At 35.7% G+C, this 26,918-nt stretch overlaps 1 protein-coding gene across 1 annotated transcript in view; it reads left to right on the forward strand.

Annotated features, from left to right (window-relative positions):
• The window catches only part of OCA2 (OCA2 melanosomal transmembrane protein), a 188,637-nt gene that overhangs the window by 156,018 nt on the left and 5,701 nt on the right, over nucleotides 1–26,918 (forward strand). The window lies entirely within an intron of this gene.

Below are 26,918 nucleotides of genomic sequence, written 5' to 3' on the forward strand. Positions count from 1 at the left end.
TGATTAATCATATGGGAGTGTCTGGAGCAAAGCCAATGATAAACCTAAAAAATGGTGGTCTGAACTGTTCCTGCTAAAATTCTTGCTATGATCATAACACATTTTATCTCTTCACTCATAGTGTTCTAACAATATTTTTTAGAAAGACAGACTGCCTATCAAATCAAGGTTTTGGTTGTCTGGACCTTTGAGACGGCAGTACAGTCTTACATAGTGTGCAGTGATAGCTAACAGACTTCTTGGAAGTCAAGCCCTTATATAAAAAAATGTTAAAATAGCAGTAATGGGCTTGTGAATTTTTCTGTTCATGTTTCTCAGATATTCAACTTGTCATTTAGGGATTTGACATTTATTTAGTATTAACAATGTGTCTTCTCTGCAGGTGTAGTAATGAAATGTTCTTAAAGAATCCATGATACCTATTGAGTATCTAAAGAGAAACAAGGAGTGTGTAAAGCCTAACTAGTCTTTTCAGCAGTGGCTTTGAGTATGCTGGCCAGTGTAAACAAGTATCTTATCCAGAATGCAATCAGATCTTGCTCTCTTCTCTCATACTACCTATCAACACGTGTAGACACCAATTATGTCTGAATAGTACTCACAAGGAAAGGAGCCAGATTGTCTGTAAGAAAAGGTCTTTTCCTTGGTATGAATTCACCTTGCTGTTTCTAGCCCTTGTGAGCTTTTCTTGAGACTTCATTATGTTCCACTGAAACAGAAAGATTCCCATATCCTTAAGAATATACAACTATTGTAATAAACTAATTTTATCATCACAAAAATATGTTTATCTTTGAAACTGCTATGGGTGGTAGCAGAGCAACAGAAAGGGTTTTCTACTGGGCTATGAGCAGCGAAAGGAACGTTAGGATCCATGTGAGCCTGCCACTGAATGGGGAAATGACCTGCTGACAAAGGACATGGAAAAACTGGAGGCTGTCAGTGCCGTGATCAGCAGCACAAAGTCCAGCTGGAAGCCTATCACTAGTGGTGTTCCCCAGAGTGTATGTGATCCCCAGTGGTGCCTTCTAAGATCAGCCATTCTGAGATTTAACTTTTAGCCAGCCCCAGAAATCTGAAGGCAAATAATGAATAACCACCACTGAATGGTTCATTTGGACTACTTCAAATTCAAAGGAAAGAAAGCAATGTTAAGACAAAAAGAAAACTGAAAGTATTAGACCTAGCTCAGAAGCAGCAATTTGCTTACATATGTTCTGGAATTTTTGGAGTCAGTCCCTACAAATTGCACCCCTTTTCCCCCTTGTAAACCTCTTCAACACACTGTATTCATAATGTGTTTTAATCCTCCCTCCTGAAAAAAAGTCTTATCCTAATTTTTCACTATCCTTCTAGTAATTCAGAAGACAGAACTGAACACAATATTCCAGGCAGAGTCCTGTTATTTTTTATCGTTTTACAGTGATAAGATTAAATAAAAAATACGTAGCTATTTGCTTTTTCATTGTTAATCTAGGCTGTTACAAATATCTATTTAATTTACTCTCCACTGTTAAATCCAAGTCTTTTTCAACTTTCATCATGGTATTTACTTGAGTGTGAGTATATCTGTGTCTTGTCTGTCCCTTGTATCTTCCTGTCCAACCCTCCCCCCAAGTTCTTATACTTTTCTTACAATATGTTTCTATTAAACATACATTGATGGGCAGAGATAAAAGGGAATTGGTGTGCTATGTGATATATTAAGTGAATTGGAGGGTGGACACAAAGGTAAATATTGAAGTGGTAAACCCAGAAATAGTTGTGAGTCAGTAAGGTAAAAAAAAGGAGACAGAAAACAATGGGATATTAACTGTATGTGGTCAAGGTTAAACATCAGAGCAAACTAATGAGCATTATACCCCTGGAGAGAAAAGCAAGTTTTTGGTGGTCCTGACCCTGTAGAAAACATCAGTTTTGTTAATAATATGAAGGTAATTGCTCAGTGACGGCATAAATGAATAAGCAAGAGGTAGGGAAATATAATATGCATGTTATGATTTTTAGTGTAGTTGTCAGAGAAATATTAAATCAGAAATAAGACCTTAACACAAAGGAAAACCCCAAATGTAGGACAGTACTATTTCTCTTGGCAAATGGTCAGATAAAGATAGTATAGTCTTGTTGTCTGAATGATCTCCAGAGCTCAACACAGGGATTTTATATCAATTAAGACTAGAGAGTAATCAATAGAGCTTTGTTTTTCTCAATAAATAAGATAGAAGAAACAGCATTGCAGATCTCTCTTCTAATCTAAATGCTTAATTTAGTTAAGTTTTATGTTAGTTTTTTTAATTTTACTATTACATCTCTGAGTTTGTTGCAATATAATATTCCACTTGGTCATTCCACCCTGTAGAATATGAAAACAATCCACAGAAATCTTTTTGTTACCTACGAAAAATTTGGTTCCAGCTTCATAGCATAAGAAGTGTTCATTGCTGTAGGGGCTTCAATTATCTGATTCCACTCGCTAATAAAATTTCCAGCTTGATTTTAATTTTCCTTTTAAGAGAGGCATTTATTACCATATAAAGATACATATTTCAAACATAAAATAAGTCAAATTCCTTCATCCTATTGTAATTCCATACCAATAGCCCTGTGGGTTTGTGATGCATGATGTGATTAAAAAAATCACAGATAAATGCTGAACCTATTTAACACAAAAAAAAAGTGGATATTATGGGAAATACTGTAATTTTATTTCAAGCAAATTTTGGCTGACTGTGAATATATCATAGTGCGTGATATGTATGTAAGAGAAAAATGGATTGGATGACTCTATGTAATGGGATAAGAGTATAGTATGTTAATACATGAGGAAATCAGTCTGCCCAGAGGAACAGGGTATGAACTTAAAGACCTAATTTGAATTACAGTGGTAAGGTTAGCTGGGGATGATCCCAAAAGCACTGTGTGTATTTTCAGATTTTGCATTTTTCTGTAATTTCTCTCCCTTTATATGTCATCTGAAGATCTGAAGTAATATTCTCTGTCTTTGCTGGGGGTAACAATAATTTGGAAGTGTCAAAAATATTGGATTCTGATAACAGCTTAGGAAATAATTTTCTTTCACCATAAGATTTGTCTTGGGAGATATTCACAGCAAAAATATTTACAGTAGGATGTACCATTTATCCCTGCTTGAGCACTCACCCATAAAGACTGTGAAGCAGTGCTTCCTGTGAGAACTGTCAATCATGCATGTAGGAGGACAAATGTGATGTGCTTTGCTAGCCCCTGTACATCCTATTAACACAACTTATTGAAAATAACTGTTCTAGAAAAACATTGGGCTCTGTAAAGGCATGTAAACGTCTCTACTTGATTATGGGTTGGACAGCTGAAGTCCTGTTAGTTCCTGTTAATTTAGTGACACTTTTTCCTATTTTCTTGCTGTTAACACCACCCTATGCCAAACACTGTTATTGCTTTAAGACTGGTTCTGACCAGAATAAAACCAGCTCTACTATTTTGGGGGTGAATTTTGGTGATGGATGCTTCAGTTGAGCAATGTAGCATCCAAACACCTGAATGCAATTCATCTGTGGGCTTTCTGATCAACTCTGCAGCTCCAGAAGACAGACTTTTGGGATGTTCAAAGTACGTAATGAATATTCAATGGACTGTTGAGTAAAAGTTTAATAATTATAATACCCAAATTAGCTTAATCTCATTTTCCACTATTCTTATGGTCAGTAAGGAAAAGTAATTGATTCTGGATTAAATATTAATATTTTACATGATAACAGAATTATTCTGTTCAAATAAGTGCAAATGCAACACTTGAGCAAAACCCTCTCAACAAACATGTTAACATACAATTCCAGTTTGGGCAAGATTTTCCACAAATTTTGTTCCATAAAACTTCTCTCTCTCTTTCTACCAGACCCTGCTTTCTTCTTTATCTTAATTTCTTTACATATGAAAGGAAAATATTAGAAGTTGTAGGGTTTCTTTTGTTTATTTAATAGCTCACATAAATAATTAATTTGAAACGAAACTACATATAAAAATCTCCATCATGAGACTTAAGGAACAGATTTTAACAAAAGTAATTTAGATTTCACAGAATCATACATTCACTAGGTTGGAAAAATCCCACTGGATCATCGGGTCCAACCATTCCCATCAATCACTAAACCAGGACCCTTAGCACCTCGTCCACCTGTCCCTTAAACACCTCCAGGGAAGGTGAATCAACCACCTCCCTGGGCAGCCTGTGCCAGTGCCCAATGACCCTTTCTGTGAAGAATTTTTTCCTAATGTCCAGCCTAAATCTCCCCTGGTGGAGCTTGAGGCCATTCCCTCTTGTCCTGTCCCCTGCCACTTGGGAGAAGAGGCCATCACCCTCCTCTCCACGACCTCCTTTCAGGTAGTTGTAGAGAGCAATGAGGTCTCCTTTCAGCCTCCTCTTCTCCAGGCTAAACACCCCCAGCTCTCTCAGCCACTCCTCGTAAGACCTGTTCTCCAGCCCTGTCACCAGCTTCGTTGCTCTTCTCTGGACTCACTCCACAGCCTCAACATCCTTCTTGTGATGAGGGGCAATATATTTTAATATCCTTTTCACTATTATGCAAGGAAGGGCTAAGCTAACTTTCATCTGATCACTCACTGAAGTAGGAATGTAGTTGAGCATGTATAAATCTTTCAATATTAGGTTCTTGCTAAGAAGAATACCAGTATACTTTGAGCTATCCAAGAACAATCATTGCAAGATTTTTAAACTGTCAATGTTGAACGACTGTTCTCAAACAAACAAATGTTGCATTGACATCTGTGGCAGTTGAATAAAGTGAATTCTGCATATTTTAAATAATTGTATAGCTTGTGTCAAACCCCATGAAAGTAACTCTTCTTGGGGTACAAAACATTTTAAGTATAATACCTCCAGTTCCTGAATTATGGAAATATTTTTGAGTGTTTTTTGATTTTACTTAAGGTCAAGAAACACTGTTAGTGCAAATACAAATGAATTTCTTTTAGCTTGTTTATTTTTAGGAAAAAAAGGAGAAAATAGTATTTTGAGCCTTTAAATATGAAAACTTTTCCTTTTACAGCTTGAAATATTATTTATCTGTATTGTGAATTTTTTTCATGGAGCTTAATATGCTCCAATATCTTCTAATTAAAGCCAGTGTCTTCGAATTTTTTGGCCTATGGACATAAAAGTCTTGAGTTTTTTTTCCTTTTCTTTCTGCCATGAAGTCTTCTAGATTATCAGTTTCCATTAAAGCTACATGGGGTATAAATAGTTATCATCTTACTAAGCTTAAAATAAGGCTAAGTGATTGAGGTATTAAAACATTTTTCATTGTTTTATCTTTTAAAGTTATGAAATGTGTGTGTTTCATCCCCTAAGATTTTGAAAAAGGGCATTTAGAATGCAGGTGCAAAGATCCAGTGTTTCACTGGGCTTCATAGGAAAAGTTTGCAGTGTTGCACAGTATTTAGCAGATGTGAGATATAATCCTCATAGGTCTTCAGGATCTTGCCATTCTACTAGCACTGTTTCTAGCCTTATACAACTGCAGCTTATTTGCCATGAAATCCAGACTATTTCCTGATATAAATGGTTATGAAAAAATAGAGAAAATGCCAAATCACTGCTTGCATTCTAAAGTCTGCTCTTTTGCATATATCATGAATTTCCGAAACCTTGTTGTTGTGGGTTTCACGGAGATATAAATTGGAAGAAAGTGTGCACCAAATAGGACAGGGATGTTCTATGAAGGTTCGGGTTTTTAGTTTTTTGAAAATCAATGGTTATTTGGAAATCAAAATATTTTAGATCTTTAGAAATTCATAAATTTGAAAGGTTAAATTTAGAAATATCTCAGGACAAGATCTAAAGAACATTGGTCTCTGATCCAAATGAGTAATGCGTGTAATTCTAAAAGCTCTTCCCTAAAATTTGCATAGATGCAGAGTCCTCAAATTTCTCATGTATTTCCAGATGTACCTTTATTCTTCACATGGAATATTATATATAAGCATAATATGCATAAAATTACCCATCTGCTTCTTGCAGGTATTTTTTGTTTAGTAATATTACATATCACTAAAATTAATATGGAAAATAAAGACCCACATATAAACAGGGCATAGAAAGAAAGGCTGTTTCAGATCACTCTAGAACCAACTGATAATTTAATTTTTATTTTTTGCAAAATACCAGTCCCAGTTTATTCTGCAAAACATTATAATTGCCTCCAACAAGGATGGAATAATTAGGTTTGTTATTAGAGAACTTATGATCACACTAGTGCTCCTACTAGATGTACGGGTTAAAGAAGTGATCATGTTTGTAGACTGCTTTGTTAGAAATTGCATGCAGTGGGTGCTGTAAGTCACAAGCAACGCAAAGTAATTTAACACTTCCACACCAATCAGTGAACAGTGAAGAGACTGGTAAATGTAATGTATATCTATATTTTTGTAATACTAACTATAACCTTGGTCACCTTTTCTAAATTCAGACTATTAACTGCATCAATATCTAACAACTTCCCAACAGCACTTGGAATGAAAATAATTTTAACAGTAATGATTTCTAGATATTTATGGCAGTGTCATAAGGCAGATATCCAGTACTTCAAGGGGGCCTACAGAAAAGACAGGGAGGGCCTCTTTATCAGTGGGTGTAGTGATAGGATAAGCAGTAATGGTTTTAAGATGAAAGAAGGGAGATTTAGATTAGCTATTAGGAAGAAATTTTTTCCTGTGAGGGTGGTGAGGCACTGGAACAGGTTGTACAGAGTAGTCGTGGATGCCCCATCCTCGGAGGTGTTCAAGTCCAGGTTGGATGAGGCTTTGAGCAACCTGAACTAGTGAAAGGTGTCCCCACGCATGGCAGGGAATCTGTAACTGGATGATCTTCAAGGTCCATTCCAACCCAAACCATTCTATGATGCTATGATTCTATAATTTATGCAGTTCAACTCCTATACAGAGTATTTTATGCAAAGATTTTGAAGATATTGTGTGTTCCTTCAAGGGTAAAAAAGACATAAAAGTTTGATTTCCACCAGACTCTCTAAAACTATTTTGAGTGGTACTATATCAGAATGTATAGAATTTTGTGGTTAGTTATAACTGACATAGGTGTATCTAGTTCTAGGGGCATCTGGAGTGAAAATAAGAAGGCTCTTTAGTTAATTAAACTTCTACAGCATCCAGTCAGGAATTAATTTGGAGCCCTTTTGCTTTTGCATTGAGGTAAATATGCTTTTGTTAAATGCTAAAAGGCACAAAATGAAGGTCACATATTCCATTATGCTGTTAGACTTGTCATGACTGTGATTTAAAAATTTAAAAAACCTGGAGCCTATTAAATCAGAGATTTTCTGCAGTTAAAAGAGGTCAGTGCATTATTTTCCTAGATAATTAATCAATGTCAGTAGTAACAATGAGAATGTGGGCCATGTGTCAAGAGTTAGTGTCCATATCTCTGCTGCTGTTGTGGTCTAGCACTCGTGTTTCATTGCAGATCATTAAATAAAAAGGTTTGCTAGTGCCTTACGAGTCATGAGTAGGTCCATGTGCGAAGGAAGAGAGGAGAGTGTGTTGACAGTCACTTTTGAGTAACTCCACTCACCAATGGTCATGCCCACATCATTTTGCCAGCTTGTTTTGCTAGCTAAGTTTATGGGAATATTTCTGGCTAGAAAAGTAGGACTGAAATAGTGTTTGCTGCTTCCCCTCCCACCCCCACCATGTATTTGAGCTAACAGCTGGCTTGTATTTTTTCTTGTTACACTATCAGTTCATGTGCCATATGGAAAATGAAAGGCTCTGCTTTTGTTAGGTGTGGTGCCCAGTTGACCTGAGTGTTGTGTAGTGGTAAAAGAGCAGTACGTTATACAAGGGGGGAAAAATCTAATAATGTAAAATCTAAATTTTACTTAATTTAATTTAGAAAATATTTTTAAAAAGGAGGTGTTTGCCACAGATGTAGGAGGCTTTTGGTGTATTTTAAACTATGGTGGTAAAATGTGATAAGAAATGTTACATATAATTTTTTTAAAAAATGACTCCATGCTGCTACAAGTCTAGTTTTCTGAAATGTGCAGATTACTTCCGAAGTTGCATCAGCTACTGTGCTCCCTCTCCCTGTGACCATCAGGGTTCAATCAGTCCTGAGTGGTTTTATTTTTCACTGGAAAATTCTATTCTCAGGCAGGAGATAACCTTGTTATTTCCTTAATCAGAATACAAGTTCCCTTCCATTTATTTATTTTTGTAGGAGTCATCCACCTCCTGTGCTTGATGTAACAGTAAGTGCTTCAGTGAAGTACAAAGCCCTTTCCTCTCCCTCTGACTTTCTAGGGCAAACCCATCTTTGTTGGGGTCTTATACTTGATACTAGTTTGCATATGTCTACTGGCAACTAATTAATTTGACTATGGTGCATTACTTGCTCTTGAGTGACATCTGATCCAAAATCATACCGAGGTTAGCTTTGGGGTTGACATGGCTGAACCCAAGGCTATTTCTCTTATGGCAAGTGTAAGAGCTGTGTTTTCTGTCATTCAAGTGCTCAGATAAGATCCTGCCTAGGTAGCCATGTGTTGTGGCCATTGAGGCCACTGCAGATAGACCACATGTAAAGAAGAAAAAATGAGCTAGTAGCAATCATGCTAAATATTCCAATTTCTGTGTGTATAGATTGTGCATGGAACAGGAGTTAATGGATTTTTTTTTGTCTTTTTACAATAGATCTACAGCCATGTGTATTTCTTGACTTCTTTAAGGTTTAATGTTTAAGGTTTCTTTCATGTCTTTTTCTGTTTCTCTGTGACAAAGTCAGTGGCTACTGCATGTTCTTCTCTTGGTCTTACTCTTTTTTGTTTTATTCCTGCAGAGTGTCTTCTGAAAAGGATCTGAATTGCTGTCTTTTGTTTTAATTCTTGCCTTTTGAAAAGTGAATTCAGAAGCTGAACTGAAAAACTATTTAGTTTGTTAAATAAATGTGAATATTTGCCTTGCCCAGGTACTGTCAGGACTATTTCAAAAAGTTAATTTGATTGCTCCTCAGATACTATCCCCACTATTCATGGGTATTTTGTTTATTGATTTGTTTCATTGTGACTGAAAGTGTCTCTTGAAATAGGCTGAATTACACTTTTACTTCTCCGAATGTAATGAGGATCTTCTTAAGTCTGAAAAGGGTGCCTTTCTCAGCAAATGCAGAAGGTCTGTCTGTAGTGACAGTGATAAATGAAATGTTAAAAGAAAGAAGGTGAGGAGCATAGCTATGAATAATCAAACCAGGGAGAGAGAGGACAAGATTGAGGTCATTCCAAAGCAGCAAAAGCCAAAATCCTGCAAAATTTGAAGAAAATGAAATCTGCTTATAGTAAAGACTATTTGCAGTGACTGTGAGCATCCAAATACAGGTTTACTTCTTATAGAGTCCTCTGCTTTCACTGTTTCGCTGAGAACTTACTGGTATTGGTGGTATCTTTTAGTAAAATTCAGAAGACACTGGATTGTTGTTGGTAGTGATACTCCTATGCACAATTTCCATTGACTAGCGCAACAAGCATGTGGAAATTAGTACATTAATATAATAATTTTTTCAATGTTATACAGTTAAATGAACTTTATGAGAATAAAGAAAGTATCGATTATGTCTGATTTTCAGACCTATCACTATAGAGAGTATTTGGCCCTGGAGCTAATATGATGAGAAACATAGAAGTATTTCTGTATAATACATAATCTTTGACATTTTATTACTTAAATGTTATTTTTTTTTCAAAAAAACACTTTTATTTACCATGGATATGGAAGCAAAGCAGGGTCTTTGGGATCTCAGGGCTTTAATTTTAAAGTTAAAGCCTGTCACCTACAATCTGTGCCTCTTTGACAAGAAAGTTTTTCTTTTTAAAGTTTTTACAGGAATATCTTTTTGACAGATTGATTGTGTAAGTCTTCGTGTTGCTCTAATGACTCCCTTTTAATGGGAGAACTTAAATTGATGTCAGACTCAAAACTTCAGTGACAGACAATATGCCTTCTCTTAGTTTAGAGTTTAAAAATAATTGATACTTTTGTATGCACAGAATAAACTGCCATAAAAAATATAAATTTTTATGACTATTTAGTTAGGAAGAGATAGAAAAATATTCCAAATGAGTGGTCAGTTTTCCATAATTTTTGAGGCAGTGAATATGATCCTATTAATCAACATTCTATTTTATTAATCTACAACTATTACAGAAATGATTAAGAAAAGTGTGATAAGCTACTGCTTGTGGAAATTACTGTTGTAGATGGAGTAGAATTACAAATTTAGAAATGTTTAAGTTTTCTGATTATATACAAATTTGAAAAGCACTTCAGAAAAACAGCTGATTTCTGAACTGTTGTGGTATAGAGAAATGATTAAATTCCTTTTTTACATCCAGATGACAATTTTTAAAATCCACTTTTTATTAAAACACACCACTGTCTCATGTACAACATGTTTTTCTGAACATCTTGAGATTTTCCGAGCCTCTGGGTGGAGGAGTTCCTCTGGAGCTTCCTGGAGCTTGTGGCCTTGGACTCCCTTTCACCCCACCCTAGGGAGGCTGCGCAGGACAGTTGAAAAGCAGATGATTTACCAACATAAGCATTGTCTGCAAGCTGTTCTCTCTTGTGTATATTGAGCAGTAAGACACACCGCAAAAAACTGTATACCTAAACTCATGAGTATGAATTATATGAAGTATTTTTTAAAAAGTTCAGCCGAGTTATTAAGTTTTTGGTTCACTTTTTGGGTGAACCTTCACCTCACAAAAGTTAGAGGTTTTCCCTATGGTTGTGTTACTGCAGAATTTTCCTTGTAAACAACAAGACAACTGTTAGAAATAGGATACTTGAAATGTGATTCACCACATCTGAGTTCATGCATTTAATTCAGCCTATTCATTTATATTATTTCTGCAGAGAGTGGAGAGGAAAAGGGAACGCTTGTCCTGAAATCTTAAAGAGATATCCTGAGATAGGAAAAATTACATTCTGGAAGCTTGTTTCTTTCAGCTAACTAAAAATAACCATTTACTGTCGTGTCTTAAAGCTAAATAATGCAAATGGTAGCTTAGGTAAACCATATACATAGTTAATTTTTATCAGCTTTTCAATAAAGGCTGCTCTATAGCACATATACAAAAGAATTACTAACAAATGACACATTACTTTTACTACTTACTGATTCACGAGAGCTAAAGGATAAAGCTACTAATTTATTTTGACAATTTTTAGTGGAATTTATGCATGAATGTGGTTATGTCTGTGAAAAGCATAGTAACGAGGTAATTTTACATTAATATAATGTGTTTAATTAAAAGTTAATATTTCAAATTTTTAATTAACACTTTAATTGAAAAACGTGTAGATCAAACCTACATCAATTTGGAAATAATTTTGCCTTCAAACCATCCTAATGCAATCTTCAAAAATAGCTGAGCAATGCAAGCGCTATATTTTGTGGGTTATTTTTATTCCAGAAAAGTGTAGAACAAATAGTTTACCTGAAGATGGGATACTGATTCAATTCAAATACCTGGTGTGATATGAGCTAGTCATCTAAGCTCCCATTGGAGCTCCCATTTGGGATGTAATTCTTTATTCACTTGCCTAGACACGCTTATTTATTTAGTCCTGTATTCAGGATATCTTCATGGGTCTGACAGACATGACATAAGATCCGTGGACCCATGCCATCCTCAAGTGGCAACTGGAAGCTGAGTAAGACAGCCTTCACATCTCCAGCAGCACTGCATGCCTTTGTTTAAGCAACTGATTTGAGCATCTCACAATAGACTTGAAGGAATCTAACATGATTTGTCTCATCTTGCAGTAGACACATCTGCTCTACATACTGCTTACTGTCTTGACTAGGTTTTCCACTGTCTGCTCTGAGAACTTAAAAAAACCCTTTCATAGATAGTTCCTATCTGCTTGTTTCTGAATCTGGAACTGAATCCCAGAATAAATTTCTCATCATGCATACACTGACATTGTGCAGAATTTCTTCTAAAGAAAATGCAAAAGAGAAAAATAAGCAATAACTAAACCAGAAGCATATTAATGTAGAAAATATGTACACTGAAAAATTATATACACTGAAACTCAACTTAAGATACTGCAACATATTCATCTATATTCATTTTGTTCTCTACTTTCTTCTCTTTCTTCTTGCCTCTTAATATCTCTCTATTCATATATCTCCCCTTATTATTTCCTACCCAGCAGTATATAATGTTTTCCTGTCCCTAAGAGTTATGTGAGAATGGTGAGAAAGACAGAGATAAAGACCTAGTTGTTCCCAACCACCTAAATGGTCATTCGGTCAATGATCAGGACTTTTCAGCAGGATCTGTCTGGGCTGTGTTCACATCTATATTTCATCTGGCTAAATAAATCAAAGGGACTTTATATGTTAACCTCATTCTCCAGCCACCCACCTGCTGTTTTGGGAATGATGATGGTTTTGTTATGATTTTTGCTTTTAAGACATGATGCTGTTGGGCCCAGCTTGCTGGTGAGGGCTTTAGTGAAGGTGCTGTCCTTGGTGCTGCAGGGTGAGGACAGAACAGGACCTCCACTTCAGCAGAACTGGGCAGCTCTCACTCATTTGTCTTGTTTTCTCTCCATGTATGATTCCCCTCTAAACACTGAGATGACCATTAAGGGCAGTTCATAGGGGAGTGAAGCTGTATGCTGACAAAGGTCTAATTCCTTGGGAATACAGGGGCTTGAAAGAGGTTCTCCTACTGTGTCTGATTGGTGCAGTCTTGGTGAAGGTTGTGCGTGAATGCTTAGGTGGCCAGTCATAGTTGTTGTAGTTCACATTACATAACAAAAAATTTATTTGCAGCAAGCAGGCAACATTTGCCCAGTGTAACAACCCACAATTCTTTACCAGTCAGTCATGTAGTAGGTTGGAAATAACACTTTTACAATGTTTGCTTCACCTTAAAATTCTCAGAGAAATTTTTGAATGCATTTTCATGACTCTGTTGTCATATAACATATTTTTATTTAACTTCTGCCTTTATCAGATTTAGATGACAATATATTAAAATAAAAATCTCATGATGCACATCTGCTGCTAGTTTCAAACTCAATGAGAATAACTTCTGTTAAAAACATTCATTATTGATAGACATGATCTGTATAATCTTCAAGTCTGATTATGCATAAAATAAAATGTTTTAAAGAACTTCAAAGAAAACTTTTATTGGCTAGTGGGAATTTTTGCTGCACAAGGAATGCAAGATTAGCTGTTTATAGATTATGGAACCACCTGTGGTCCCAGGAGAGGTCTTTTCCATGAGACTCACAATAATCTTACACCTCCTACCCTGACTTCCCTTTTTAACTTTGCCTGGCTTCCTATGTCCCTTGTTAAATTCCTGAAGATGTGGTCTATTATTTTTACTTAGATGAGGAGCATCAGTCAGTTAAACCCCAGATATGAGCTTAATGTTTGAAGATTTCACCATTAAATATGACTATTTACGTATAACTTCCTGCTTTGTTGAAAGCATCTGAAATTTTTCTGTTACCAGATACAATTTACTGTTGAAAATGATATGGTATTTTGAAATCAAAGTATTTTTATCACTATGTTTGTGTTGATGCTTGTCATAAATTACGGAATTAATAGAAACATGACAAGTCTTAAAAGGGAATGTATTTTGTCTTTAAACACATACTGATATGCATGCAAAGCTGTTAGGGCTTTAAGTGGCATTTAGTATCAAAAAGTTCCTGTTGCAAAACGAGTAAATCAAATACTGTCTGGTTATTTTCCAGCATCTTCATGACATAAACTGTGAATTTTCTTTACTTTTACCATTGCCAAGACTTGTTACAGATAGTTCAGGATCACAAAAGTCATTCTAAATTGAGATTACAATGAAGATTGCTTTTATTAAACCCAGGATAATTTGAAATAGTTCCATAAGATTTTCAAAATTAATGAAAAAAATGACTGAACCACAAACTGGAAGGATCTGAAATTATGAGCAAGTCTGCTGAACACAAGCTCTGCTGAAATTCAAAGGTAAATCTGAAATTAATTTTTTTTCCTGTTCTCATGGCCTTAGTCATGTAGATTGCATGACATAATTTGTCTTCATAAGTCAAATTCATATTGATACATAAAAATTCATACTGATACACAAAAATAAGGAAAGGGCTAAAGGTTCCCCACTAATATGCCTCATTTTAACCATTGGAATAGTCCATTAAAATAAAAGAGATACAGGTGGTTTAAATGCTCTGCTAGACTGGAACAAAAATATAAATTGGGAAATATGTGGGATTTAAAAACATTTTTCACTACACACTGTGCTCACTAGACCAGTGAAATATTTTATTTGCAGTGTTTTTTATAAAAATTGCCTATTGATTCCTTGAATAATATTTTAGCTTTGTGGCATCCTAATATGATCCACAAAAGCTAGGAAATTGTTAGTCAATATTAGTTTCCTTCTATATCATTGCTCTAGTTGCTACTGCTGAATCTTAATAAAGTTTGAATTTGCAGCTTAACATGTATAATTTATGATGTTTGCCTGTTCAACCAGTTTCGTTTTTTTTTTAGAAAATCCTTAAAATTTAATTCACTTGGGAATGTTTCCATATACCAGTGTCCACAAAGTATGTTTTGCTATCTAGTTGTTGTGCTGTTTTGGGTTATAAAAATGGTAATTGGAAAGGAAAACATCTGTTATTTCTAGAATCTCTGACAATAAACTCTGTTTTCTTGAGCAGCTTTGGAGGAGAATGTATCCTTAGAGAATCTAATGGAGACATTACTATATAAACTTAGTTTCATTATTCCAAATTGACATTTCATTTCTTAAAACATTTTATCTAATTAAAACCAAAGTCTGTTGGACATATTAATAGTTCATTAGCTAGAAACAAAACAGGACTATTTTGCTAGCAAGCAATGAATACACATTTTTAAAATATTTCTAGTAGTATGGATCAGGATTCATCCAAAAAAAAAAGATTAATTCTTATTTTCTATGAGTATTTGGTGTGGAAAATATAATGCCTAAATGATTATCATTGGAACTATTCAACAGCTGATTTTTCTATCTGTGCTGACATACACATGCTTAGTTGAATTAGTCTAGAACCTGCTACTTTATATGAAGATTCATTAATTTTGCCAAAAAATCTTTGGTCTTTGTTTAATTCAAGTGACACATATGTATACCACAGAAGATGAGGAAGTTTGTAGTTCACGGTAAACACAAGAAAATTCCTGATACATAGAATTATGAAATTAAGACATCCTTGCTTTAAAAGGAGCTCAAATATCCAAGGTTAAAAGGGTTGTTTACTACTCTAGAGCTAAGTGATTAATGGGATTGCTTTGTAAATAAGTCTTAGATAACAGTGGGGGCATTTCACTGTGGTGACTAGGAGAGAATACACTGGTCTGGCTTTTTTTTAATTTTACTGCTGTAAAAGGTGCAAAGAGGTGCATCTTTCTGCAAACACATAGTGGAAGGAGGGCAAGATTTAACTATAGAAAAATAAGGAAAGTTAACAAAAATAGCCCCAATTTCTACTTTGCCAGTCTATTTAAACTTTTTTTTTTTAAAAAAAATCTCTTTCTCTTCAAGACTTTTTTTTCTGTCTCTAAAGCACCTTACCTTACCAAATACAGGTAATCAGGCTGAGATTGACACGTCTGCAGTTTCCATTTACTGTATGGCCTGGGTCTCCTCTGACTGACCTGATAAGTTAGCCACCTCCCACGTAGATGTGTACATAGCATGCGCCTGAGTTTGTTTGGCTGAATCTGGAGCTGTATCCCATAGTCCAGAACATGTCAGGTGACTTCAGAGTAGTGCAGAAGTTCCTGACCTTGATCACCTATAGGAGTATAATCAGTGTTATTGCATGGCTAATAAATGCATTGAACTCCATGATGCTGGGACTAAACTGCTGCTGGTAACTCTGATTGCTGATGTAAAGCTACCTCACACTCTCTAGATTGTGCTACAATCTTTGATGTAAGTGTGATGACATATATCCCAAGAAAACTATCTTGCTGTGAAAAAGGTTCCCACCTTTAATGGCAACCACAGAAGAATGTGGCAAACCAGCAAGCCTGTGTTTTCTTGCCAAAGAAACATTTTGTTTTGCTTTAGATTAGGGCAAATTTGTCAACTAGTGTCTATCCAGGATGAGCACAGTGGAGCCAAACACTGGAAAATCCAAGCTGGAAGTGTGTCCACATCCTGAGACTCCTTTTGAGACAATGGAACAAATTCTTAGACCTTCAGGATACCTGTTTTTTCAGGACACTTCACTGTGGGAGATTGCCGAGTTTAGTATTTTAAGGCAACGTATGTTACCACTGTCCAGCATGCCACAGACTTTATGTGTGCTGGTGAATCATAAAATCATAGAATCACTAAGGTTTGAGAGGGTATAGGGTACATGAGCTGGACTAGAGCACAGAGGAGATGGGACATGTGCTTTGGATGAGGGAACGGCATTTTGTTCATTGTGCTGAAGTCCATGTTAGACACCATTGACCTTAACCTTGTTTCTGAAATAGATGGAAATATTGGAGGCTGAACTGGTTTTGTTCTGTTGTTATTGCCAAGGCTGATCCTGCTCACTCTTAAAAACTAAACAATGAGGACTGTGATTACTGAAAGTGTAGATTGATGGTCTAATATGTCTCAGCTAATGGACATTCTTCAGTGAACTTGAGAGACAGCAGATGTAGGCCAGACTGTGGTCTTTTGAAGAACTCAGCTGTTGCTCAAGCCTCTTTATGGATTAGGCATTAATAGAGGAAATTTGAGTGCTGCTAATGGTAGTGTTGAACAAGAAAACACATATTCCTTGCATTTTAATGATCTTTTCAGAAAGTCTTTTACATTTGTCTCTTACTATGAAAGGACACATTTCTTAATGCAAACATTTAAGGTGTGTGCTGTTACTGTAGGCACTGCTGGATTACATACAGACTTTATGAGATGGTTCAGTAATGTGACATAAGCAAGGAGGTGATACAAGAAACTTAATGCAAGAAGTTGTCTTCTGCCAGATAGAGCTGTACCTTGCTGACAAGTGATTACAAGGCTACCTTATAAAACAGCAAATGGCTCTAAAACCATTTGACTTCCGTTGGGACCCAAGTGACGTGGTTAATCTAGGAATAGCTGTGTCTGTTGGTCGCTGGTAACACCTTTTTTTTTTTTTTCTTCAGTGCTTGTTTAAATGAAATGTAATTAACAAAAACATTCATTGTGAATAAGATGCAGGTTTAGAAATTCATGTAATAGGAGTTCATTTCCACAAAATGTTGGAGTTATCTGTCAGTTTCCGGGGCTAGTGTAATATTTGGTAGCTAAATTGCTCTTGATTGCCATGATTGTGAACAGAAACAGTCAAGGCAAACTCTTTCTGCAGTACACGTCATTGTTCTTTTGATATCAACTCTGTGGAGGGTACTGTGTTTCTTCTGGTAAGTGCTTCTTTTGGCTTCCTGTAGAAACACACTGTGCTTCTGCTTTGTACTGCACTAGTAAAAGATGGGTTTATTGTGCGTGTGGTTTAATGAGGATTGCATTAATGTAATTATTCTCTACAGAGAGCTGCCTACTCCCCTTGGGTTTATTGTGCTGATTTGTGCAGTTGCAGTAACTACAGAGCCGAGTTCTTGGCAAGGCCCAACACAGTCAAAAGGCCAGGTGCCATAAAATGGCTGTTCAAAAACATAATATCTCTCCAGCCAACTTGTAATCTGAGTATAAGACTGTTTGATACTAATGAATACAAAGAGTAGGCTAATTTAAGTTGCTAAAGTGAGATGTTCAACCTGCCTTGGGTACTTCCTGTATGGTCAATATAAATGGAAGGTTTTCATAGATGTCATGTTGTATCTGCACGGATGTTAGCTTAGCACTAAAATAGGAGTAGCTGTATCAAATTGAAAGGCTGGAACAGGGAACGCATCTCCTTAGAAGTATAATCTATTTAGCCCAGTAATGTAGGAAAAGATATTATGCTAGAAATTAGTAAGAAGAAGTGGCAGTAAAACTTTGTGAATGGCAAATGGAAGAATAAACCTTTCTTTGCCAAAGGTGAGTTGCTTTATTGCGCTCTAAAACCAGCTCTGCCTGGCCCTGAAGGTGGCTTCCCTTCAGTCATGAAACACTAGACTTTTGTGATTTGTGTTTATATGTGAGGGGCCTCTGTTGTCATTCTGTGCTTGTACTCTTGCAAGACATTTCTACATGTTTTGGGGACATAGTAAGCACAAGATTTGTAGAAAGAAGCAACATCTTTTATCAGACTTACTAAGTATAATGAGAACAAATGTGGAAATTGAACTGAAGATAAATAGACACCTCTCTGCTCATGTATGCATGTAAGTGCCTATCTCTTTCTGGTAACTGTATAGACTGCTTTGTAGTTCAAAATAGCTCAGTTTTGGACACACTGTGTTAGGTGGTGTTAGTTCAGCTGAGAGAGAAATGTAGTGTAGTACTGAGAAGTGTAGTACTGCCACTGCAATGAAGATGACTCTGTACTGGCAGTTGTGCCATGTCAAAAATACAGTGGAGGAATACTAGCAATGCAGTTTTATAGGCAGATCTAAGGGATCCCTACCAGCGCTGGGAGACACTGTGGGAGTAAGTTACTAATAAGAAATACGACAAAAGGTGATGAGGGCTGACACCAAGTCGTGGATGGAAACATTGTGAATAGGCAGGTAATTAATGAGGGGATAGTCTACGAAAGTTAACAAAGTTTCTGCTTTCTTCAAAAGGCGGCTAGTGGAGGGGTGCAAAAACAGTCCTGCAATGATCGAGCTTTTGGAGCTGGAGAGTAACCCTTGATATTTCTTGAGACAAAGACATTGAGAAACTGAGATGAGAGAACCTTAGCTTAGCATTTTAATTGTGTGGATAGGCAGGAAAGAGCAATTACACAGACCTAATTTACAAGAGTTTTAGATGTAGGTTGGATGTGAAGCTTTTAATAGTGATGTGAATCCAAACTGCTTAAAATGATGTGTGAAGGTAATGAGTACAATGGTAGTGCCATGAAGAATGGAAATAAATGGAAATTTTTGCAGGAGAAACAAAAGAAAACTGTACTGCCTGACATGGAGAGTAAACTGATAGCTAGACATCAGTAAAGACCTGACAGAGGAGTGCACTGAACTTTGATTTGAAGACAGTGATATTCACTTAATAGGAGCAGTTTTGATCAGAGAGTTGTCAGCACAAGGAGCACCATTGAATTGTATGTATTCTGTGGTGAAATTGCCCAGAGCTGGGAGGCCAAAGAAGAGGGAGAATAGGACAAAAGACAACATCTCTTCAGCAAGAGGACACGCTGATGCACATACGAAGAGATAGCAGATGAGAGTTGGAAGATGAAGCAGCCTCCATAGCCAAGAACAGTATAGGCAGCCGTGTCAAAACCAGTGACTCTTCTGGGAAGATGAGGAAGGAATATGTCTTCTAGTTTCGCTTTAGAGGTCAGAAGAATGGACTTTAGTGAGAGTGATTTTTTTGGGCAATAAAATGAAATGCTCTGGTGTTATAAAGTATTTTTAATGTTTCTGTCGCTCTCTGAAGGATAAAAAAGAAATCGGTTGAGAGCCAAGCTGAAGCCCAAAATAGAAATTGCATTAAACTGTAGTAAATTTAAATTACAGCCTAGTTGAGGAAAACTCTGGTTTTGATACATATATATACACACTTACATGGAGGAAAACTACATGACCTGCATTAGAGTGTAGAGCTGACCCCACCAGATGCTGAGAATACCGCACAAGATTTACGGTCTTTACAGTGGGAAATAGGCAGCAGGTAATGTGTATCTTTCTCATTGTCCCTGCAGGGCTTTTTGTCTTACAGGGTAAACTGATTTCCTTTTCCTGCCATAAATGCATGTACATGCATACCAAGGAAAACAAGCTTCATGGCTGCTACACTGACATTCAAAAATATATTGGTTAAATCTAGAATTACTTCATGTGTTTGCATCAACTTTGATGTTCTGTCATTTTATCAGTTAGACTGCAGAACAAGTATCTTCTAACTTAAATGGTTACTAAGATTATCCTGTGATTTGAATATTGTACAGAGAATCTAGTGTTTCCTTCTGACACAAAGTATATTTAGTCAGTGTATATTCTGAAGTGATGGCAATTAGTATGTCAATGCATAGAAGAATTTGAAATACTAAATATCTGCTGAAGCTTATCATTACATACATTACTTCAGTGACACTTGTGCAAGTTTGTTTTTCCCATTGTAACTGCCGGAGCATGATATTTTTGGTACAAACTAATGATGTAGTTGCATTTAGAAAAAATCCTCAAATACATTTTTCATGTTTAATGTTTTCAACTAAGACATACAAAGTGATTCACTCATTCTTTTTATTTTGGCAGATATTATTCTTTGTCATAAGAATAATTTTACTTTTCAGTTATAAGGTACACTGCTGGAATATTAATTTTTTGGTTTTGTGAGATTTCTGAATATCATTCAAAATATGTAACTATTCAGAATACAAACCACATGAGCAAGTATTATCACTTTGAGCAATAGTGATAAACTATTCCCTACTTCATCGAGTTTTCATGTTCAGTAGGTACACATCCGAATAGCATAACTGATTAAAATGCTCCTTTTATTTTAACTTTATTAGGTATTGTTTATTAAGTCAAACAGCTGTTTTAAAATATTATGGTAAATGGAACTTCACTTTTCTGTTTCTTATTGAAGTCTGAGGTGTATACTGTGCGAGTGTCAACAGCAGCATACTGGTTAAAATCACCTTGAAATTTGCAATTCAATTGTGATAATTTTTTTTTTTTTTTTATAACATAGTAGCTGAAATTTAACTTTTATATTTAACTTAACAATTCTTTAGGGACTACATGGAATTTCAAATCAAATGCATGCTAATTCAAGCTGACTTTTATATTCACTTTTCTTTCTTTTTCCCGTTACCATCCCACGCCTATGAGCATTCTTATCATAAGTTGGAGACTAGAACTATATAATGTAAGCACATGCAAAACTAGATCCCTTTATCTAATCTTTCTTGAGTTATATCAAGGTAAGCTGTTGGCACAACTCAAGATCACTTAGCTACATGTAGCAAGTATGTTTCAAAACAAAGAATCCTTCTGAAAAGCTTTTTATTCTTCTCTTTCCATCGAAGCCTAACTTTTCATCTATTTTCCCATGAAATTATGCTGCTGTGAATGAGTCTCTGTGTTTCTTACATAATAACTCTGAATGTGCTTATCAACTTAAAACACTTTTGTCAAGGGAGAGAATGGTAAGGAAAGGAACATTGATTTCTCAGATATGGTTAAAATCCCTGAAATTTCATCAAAGGTAGTGACTGGGAAGAGGAAAAGAAACCCTATTAGTATTTCCAGTGAGGGAAAGTATAGTTTGAGCCCCCATTTCTTTACACACTGAAAAAATGTATGAAGGTGAGTTTCATAAATTATGGAAGAAAGCTTCATCTGGAGCTTTCTACTTGGACAGTAAGTCAATTAAACTTAAGTCACAAATTTGTAGGAAATAAGGCTTCATTATTTTCCAGTGTTCATTGAGCTGCCTGTCAGTAAAGACAAGATTCACCTCACCTCACTTTTCCATTCTACAGTGTTGATGTATTTATTTCCATACCCATCTCTCCTTCTAGTCAATGGAATGAAATAAATTTTAGAAGGTGAACACCTATTAATAGTCAAATTATGTCCTAGAAAGGCTAGTAGCTCAGATGTAGACTTGCACAGGTGTATCCTACAACATATACTTGCAACTTGCTTTGTAGCAAAGTCCAGGGCTTTTAAAACAGCTAAAAATTTTCTGTTGAAATTATTAAAAATTCACTGATCAATCTCTACTGTAAAATGTAATTTTATTTTTGTCTCTTGCTTTAATCAAAATAAAAACACATTGGAAAAAAAAGAAGTTAAGAAAAGTGCTACAAGATATCATTTGTGAGGGTAGGGATTAAGGACATGCATGGAAATAATGTTCAGACAACTTACATGCCTTAATACTCACTGAGAAAAAGTAGGATAACACATATAAGTAACAGTTTTTAATTTGAAACATTTTGGAACTGATAAAACCCCACAGTTAATTTCTGCTATATACATTATCTTTGATTTCTTTAGACTATGTTGGAAAAGAATGCAATCTAAATGGTTTTTGTAGAAATAGTTTATTTAAAAAATAGGTAAAACATTATTTTATGAGAAATTTCTGTAGCAATTTGAGCTATGAAAGGGTATTTTAACAGAAATGTGGTTAAGCTTCAAATTTGCTTCTTATAAAGAAAAAGAATATAACCACCAAAAGTTAGTTTACAGTATGTTCATTTTTTCATAAAATACAGATGTGCTAGCTGTAATAATTGCAAAACCTTTTTCAGCAGTATTAAGGCATTCATTTTTTTCACAGTAAATCTAACTAGTTTAGTAAAAATCTATCTCATTAGTAGAATAGTTGTATCAGAACCATTCAAACAATTAATCAGAAAAGTTCTCTACCAGTAACACTAAGATTTGTACTCAAAATTGGTATCTGAGTTTCTTGAAGTACTGTCAGAGAAGACATAATTCATTGATTTTCTCTTCTAACCATCCCTGATGTTTTTGATCTTCTTAAGCTCAGACTCACGACCATCCCTCATTCCATGGATATCTGGGAGAGGAATGAGTATGGCTTTCCCAACAAGCAGAATTGATTTCATATATGTCTATTTCCTAGACTTTAAAGATTGTATAAATTTTCATAACAAAACCAGAAGCAACAAATTGAGACTAAACTTGTTTTGGGATCTACCTGAAGGATATGAAGAGCAAATACATTGTTAATATGTGATGATTGATCCATCAAGTTGTGATAAGGTAAAAAAGTCACTAGCAAGTTATCTTGAATCTTTATGACACACTATATCATAGTATATCCTACTTCTTTTGTAGAGCAGGTAAGGAACTGGTCTGTCTATATAGATCAGGTTCCTCTAATAATGAATGGAAAGTCTACTCTGCCTCTAGGATTTGCATATTAAAGCACCAAGTAATCTATTGTTAGGGACCATTTGGGGACTTAAATAGTCAAGGTAATAAAAAAAATAAATGCCATTAATAGACAAAACTATAGTATTAATTGAAACTATTTAAACTAAACTTACTTGTAGAACTTTCTAGATGTGCAAATTTAAGTTCGCAGAATTTATCTCAGCTCTGGAAAGTGTAATGGTAAACATTTGTCTAGCTGTACGTTGGCAGTAACAAAAAAAACCTGTTTGCAGTTCTTTGGTCTCTGGAGTGTATGTGTTAGAAACAAAATCAAGTATGCCACACCGCAACACAGAGAAAAATATCTGATTAAAGATGAAGCTAAAATTCCTTTTTGTCAACATACAACATGTAATATCACTTGTTTTTAAGTAGTCATAACAACGCTGCCTGGCAAAGAATGGAGTTATTGCTTTGATGACAAAATTCTGTAGTTTTGACAGCTCATTTTGAAGCTTTTGCATTGCATACTGCATGTTTCTTGGGAGTATCTGTTAAGGGAAAACAGGGATAACACACTCTTTTAAATGGACTATGCAGATTGAATTACTGAGAAAAAGTAGTTACAAAGCAATTTAGGTTTTAAAGGGATATGTAGATTTTTAGAAGTATTAAAACTTAGGGGAACTGTTTAAATATAAAGCTATCTAGTAAAATTGCTTGAAGGACCTTTGAATCTCCAAAGAGACTATATGTATGACAGAAAATACAATAACTAAAACAGTAATGACACACAGTTTTGGTTTTACTCTGCTGTGTATTTCTTCTAGTTTCCATAGAAGCTTAGAAACCAAACAACCCAAACCAGAAATGAGGTAAACTTGGGTTATATTTGAAGGGGAAAATCTTAACAAGAAAGAGGAAAGGTGTTTCTAAATTATTCCAGTCCATCCAGTCCATTCGGAAAATTCCATTTTCTGAATTCCAGTTAGTTGACTGGAATTCGGAAAACAGCTAGTGTAACCTAAGATTTTTTCTGCAAGTACTTAATAATTTTAATAGTTACATTGTTGTATTGGCAATATTTATTTTTTTCAGGATATCAATAGTTTCTTGACATTGGGATAAAATACTGGTGCTTTCAGTTAAATGCAAACATTGTTCAGCTTCTGGAAACTATCAGCCCACTTTGCATGTAAGCATGAACAGATGATCTCTTATCCACAGACTAGTATGTGACAGTCGGCTCCAGCTGAATAACTTGGGTGTGTTAGTCTGTCATGGCAACCTGACACTGTCTCTCTCGTTGTATAGGTTATACCAGTTATACAAGTCTTAAGAAATGGAAAGTGTTGAGCACAGTCTCAGTTGGGCATCCTCAGTGCAAGAGAGCTTCATCTGCTCTCTGTTTTCCTGGGTTTCACTTTGGCTGAAGGTTAGTAGAAGCCTTCTTAGGGAAAAGATGTGCCTGGCATGTCCAAACATGTTTGCTTCACTCTAGATATTGGTAATCAGGTAGAAAGCAAGTGCTGTTGAGATATCTGGTTCACTTGATTTTTTTTATTTGACTTCTGATCCAGTAAAAATCTTAAATGTATTTTTTAAGTCATAAAGGAATTATCTCCATGCTTAAACAATTCATTCAAGCTGGTGAGGGGGCTGGAGAACAGGCCTTATGAGGAGCGGCTGAGAGAGCTGGGGTTGTTTAGCCTGGAGAAGAGGAGGCTGAGGGGAGACCTCATTGCTCTCTATAACTACCTGAAAGGACATTGTAGAGAGGAGGGTGCTGGCCTTTTCTCCCAAGTGACAGGGGACAGGACAAGAGGGAATGGCCTCAAGCTCCGCCAGGGGAGATTTAGGCTGGACATTAGGAAAAAATTCTTCACAGAAAGGGTCATTGGGCACTGGCACAGGCTGCCCAGGGAGGTGGTTGAGTCACCTTCCCTGGAGGTGTTTAAGGCACGGGTGGACGAGGTGCTAAGAGGCATGGTTTAGTGGTTGATAGGAATGGTTGGACTCGATGATCCGGTGGGTCTCTTCCAACCTGGTTATTCTGTGATTCTATGATTCTAAGTTTAAGACATATTTCAGACTATTGGCTTGTTTGTCTCTCTCTAGAAAAACATCCCACCATTCTATAGAGTTAGGTAACTTGGATTTGAGCACACTATATAAATTTAGTAAATGCATCACAACATGTGCAAAGGTCACAATCTTGCCTCTTTTGCATCCTGCCATACCAATAAGCTTGACTTAAATCATTCTCTTTCTCATTTAAATGAAGAGTATTCATGTTAACTATGAGGTCTTTGAGGCAAAATGGGGTAAGTTAGTGTTTTTGCCCAGTTGTCACCTAGGTACAACTTTTTAAACCATTTGTGCATGTTGCCAAATTATTAAAATGACTTTGTTAACTTACAAGGATATTAGAATGACAAGGATAGTGGGAAAAATATCTTCCACAAATTTACCAGTGTTATGTTGCTATTTCCCTGTAAAATGTCACTGTTAGTTTACTGTGTTTTCCAGTTTGCTTTTGTACTTGAGCTCTGTTCTTTCCTGCCTTTTTTTAGGATTTCATCATTTCCTATTGGAGTTGTATGTTTAGTACTGAAAAAGAGGTTAGATTCTGTTGTCATTTAATACCTAGTGTCCAGATAAGTTTTAAAATAATTAATTATAGTATTTTTATACTAAAATTGATGTTTTGAATTTTTTTTTTCCATGATGTTTCATACAAATTCCTAGCTTACCATATATGAATAGGTTTTGGAGGCATTTGTCACTAAGTGTTGGAGTCACTTGTTCTCATAGTTCTGTAACCCATCTGAGTTGTACCACAGGGAACCAGGAAATCAGAAAGAGGGATTTTAATCTGCCAGATGAAGCTGACAGACCACCTATTCTCTTACATGAAAGCCTGCATTTTTTTCATTAGCTAATCAGAATTTTGAAAGGCCAAGGAAAGGCCCATTGCTCATTTACCATATAAAATGTTGAAGTCAGAGTAAAAAGCCTTTAGGAGGATGTTCTAGACTGTAGGAGTCAAAACTTAACACCTCTACATTTTCTTTGTCAGGATCTGATTTTCCATATCTCAGGTTAATTTCTTGCAGTGACTCTATGGGAAATCTTGGCAATGACTCAAAAAAGATAGAATAGAACTAGAAATTGTTATAATTTTAGCAATCAGAAGAAAACAGGATTATAGATTTTGTTCTGTGATGTAAATTACACAGTGACTCTTGTGTGTGGTAACTGGTAGGTAACCACACTGTAATTTTTATGTAATTCCAAACTATGTGAAATTCACAGCAATTTAATGTTGAATTAATGATCACTTGCAGTTTTAGCCACCTGTTTTCTGAGCTACAACAGGTGTCTGGATTTGAAATGGTAATGGGCATGTGATAACCATTTTGAAAATGTTTTCTTTAAGCTGTTAGTAAAGCCTATACTTTCCTTTCAAGTAAAATGGATCAGTATGTCAAAGACTTGCAACGATAACAAGTCAAAAATGATAGGTTTTTGTTGACACAGTCAAAATGACACAAGGCTCATAAGGAAGTCACCATTGAAAGAGAGGGAGAGGAGAAATAGAATGGCAGGAAAGTGACCAGAGATATAATAAGAACAAAGAACTTGACCAAGAGGAAATTTTCTAGTGGATTAATAAGGAGTGGATTAATATTAATTAATAATTAGTATTCTCTAGTGGAGAATAAGGCAGACAACAAATTAAAAATCTTTCCTTTCAGTTTCCATTCCTTCCCAAAATCAAAGGAAATAAAGCTAGTTAATTAATCAGCAACGCTTTTTTTTCAAGGAATTGTGAGATGCAGCCATGCAGAGCTACAGGCTTGGG

Source organism: Phaenicophaeus curvirostris, chromosome 1, assembly GCF_032191515.1.
Source record: "Phaenicophaeus curvirostris isolate KB17595 chromosome 1, BPBGC_Pcur_1.0, whole genome shotgun sequence".
Classification (NCBI taxonomy): domain Eukaryota; kingdom Metazoa; phylum Chordata; class Aves; order Cuculiformes; family Cuculidae; genus Phaenicophaeus; species Phaenicophaeus curvirostris.